We start from the raw sequence: 2,847 nt of genomic DNA on the forward strand, positions 1-2,847 counted from the left end.
GGAATATGTGTCAATAAACCAGTTACTAACACACTGAGCAACTATTATCATGTGTCTAAATAATATGATTTATATATGTACATTTAAATCGTTTATTAAAGGGGTCATTTTTCCTTTCTCTTTGAAGTGTTACAAGCTCTTGGTGCATTAAGGAGGTCTGTAAAGTTGCAAAGACTAAAGTCTCAAATCCAAAGAGATATTGTTTATAAAAGTTAAGACTTGTCCACGCCCTCCTAAAATGCCTCGTTTAAACACGCCCCCACATGTCTACGTCAATGCTTAACTAATGATTCATAGTGTGCAGTTATTATAAAGTGTTACCGAGTAATGATGCTGAAAATTCAGCTTTACATCACAGGAATAAATTACATTTTAAAATATATTACAATAGAAAGCAGTTATTTTTAAATTGTAATATTATTTCACATTATTACTGTTTTACTGTATTGTTGAGCACATAAATACAGCCTTGGTGAGCATAAGAGACTTTGTTTTAAAAATGTAAAAAATCATAATGTTTCCAAACTTTTGAGAAGTACTGCACCTTTCTTACCAAAAATATTTTTTTTTAACTCTGGTTCTACAAAATGATCAATAAACATCAGGTGTTATTACAGATTTATATTCTATTGTAATTGTACAATACTTTTGTACATGCAAAAGCTTGTTTTATTGTAAAGCAAAAAAGAAAATCCAGAGTTTACCATTAGTTTACCACTTGTTTCCCACTTTGTGGTGATGGCATTCATGTTCAGTTCATAAATTCTATCCGACATAACTCGAATGCACGAAGTCCCACTTAATCTTTTTATGGCAAGGAAATTAGTTTGTTACCTGGTTTAAGTTATAAAATATCATGTGGATTAATTCCCGAAAAAAAAAATTTTTTTTTGAATTTATAGGGGTTCAGTTTAGGACAATTGCTTTCATACTTGCAATTCAGAATTTACATGAACCAAACCCTATGCTATCTTTTCAAAGAGACTCTGTCTAGTTTCACTGGTGTATATCAGAGTTTGGAAAAATGCTTTGACACCAACCAAACGAACCAATCTCTGGCATCAAACAGACTTGGTTACAAAAAGCTCCAGTGTGAAAGTGTTCTTACCCTCATTGCTCAAGTGTGCCTTTTAAAAAAATGAGACAGTCCAGAAGTCCTTGAGGTTTAATCTTGCATCCAATCCATTGCGGCTCGTGGAGCTGTTCCACATGATTTCAGAGATATTATGACATGCAGCCAATGGGGAATGAAATGCTAAACAAACATCAATTTTCATAAAGCCTTGTGATTTACAGTGTGATTTCACATGTTAATGAAAGCAGTAAAATGACCTACCAAGGGGTTTATGAATCACATCATTTAAGCTGTGGCCAGAGCTGTAATATTTGATCAAAATTCACTTTCTAAACACTATTATTTTGGCACAGTGGATTCTCAGTATCTGGATCTAAAATCTAATGAGGGTGAAAACATCTCCTGCGAAGTCAAGGCCAAGTCATCTCCAAATCTAGTTAACAGTGGTCTAAACTGTGGCCATGAGAGCTTCATCTCAGAAACCACAAGTTTCCATTTTAAGTTTTACAATAATACATCTCCATACATATTTTTGCCACAAGGGCAGCTAAACTGTATTGCATGAACCTGTTCAGCAGAGAGCCTACTAATCTTCTCAAACCTTTCCTCAAACTATATTTCACAGATCTGTCACACACCACAGCTTCTCATGAAGTCAATTGATCAAAAAACAAAAAAATTCTAGGCTACATGCATCTTGAGCTTAATTATGACTCATTTATGTAAAAATGCATGAACAGTAATGCAATTACATATCAACTGCTCTCAAATGGTTTTGCTTCAGGATCCATTGGACATCAAGTGGTGACATCTCTAAGCCATTTGTGATGTAGTCTTGATCATATTTTCTTTTACCTTATAGTTTTTTCTGGGGGTTCATAATTTTCAAGGATTTCCCATGTCGTAACTGCCTAATTAGCTAGCTTCCAGTTAGCCAAATGAATTGGCACCAACAGCATTTGCTGTTGCAACACAACTTTCTGCACTGTATTTCATATTGAAACAGAAAAAATTGTGTGAAACAAATGTGAATTACATAACTGTAATTAACAAGGATTTGCTATTGTTAGTCAAAGGCAAGTGGTATTAGTGGGAGGGACATTCTCATTCTAGAGATCTGATTGGTAAATAGTCTGGACACGCCCACAAGTGCAAGATGAGTCATTCATAGTTTAGTCCACTTTCCCAGAAGAGAAAGACTGTAGATTTTGAGTGCATATATATGCTAACAGAGAATTTTGTCAACTTTCAGGATGACAATTGTGTATCGATGCCCACATGGCTATTACGTATTGAAACAAAACAAAACAAAAATAATATTTTGATTGTGGATGTGATAATGCATGGGGTCTAACTTATATTTAACCCACAATAGTTCTTTAAACTTCAAAACATACAGTCTGCAAAAACAATAGTTTCAAAACAGTCCAGTTTCTGTCCCTACAAAATACTAGAATCTTTCTCTTTCGACAGGAGAGTTGAAATTAAATCTCTGCAAGTTGGAGCCCCAGAGGGAGAAAGAGGGGAAGTGAAGGAGAGAGGGAGAGGCTGAAGAGGAAGGATTTTGTCAGGACTTCATAAACACGTACACAGAGTGGAATAACTATGCCAGGATTAAGACTGAGGAAAACTTTCCAGAGCTGGTTTGAGCCTTGCAGGCAAGCAAGAGAACAAGAGAGAGAGAGAGACCAGAGCCCCCAGTCCTTGGGTTTACAGTAAGGCCAGCCAAACAACAATGATGCACTACAGTGAGAAAGGTGGACACAACTGTA

The sequence above is a fragment of the Sinocyclocheilus anshuiensis genome, unplaced genomic scaffold (genome assembly GCF_001515605.1).
Source record: "Sinocyclocheilus anshuiensis isolate Anshui unplaced genomic scaffold, SAMN03320099.WGS_v1.1 scaffold450, whole genome shotgun sequence".
Classification (NCBI taxonomy): domain Eukaryota; kingdom Metazoa; phylum Chordata; class Actinopteri; order Cypriniformes; family Cyprinidae; genus Sinocyclocheilus; species Sinocyclocheilus anshuiensis.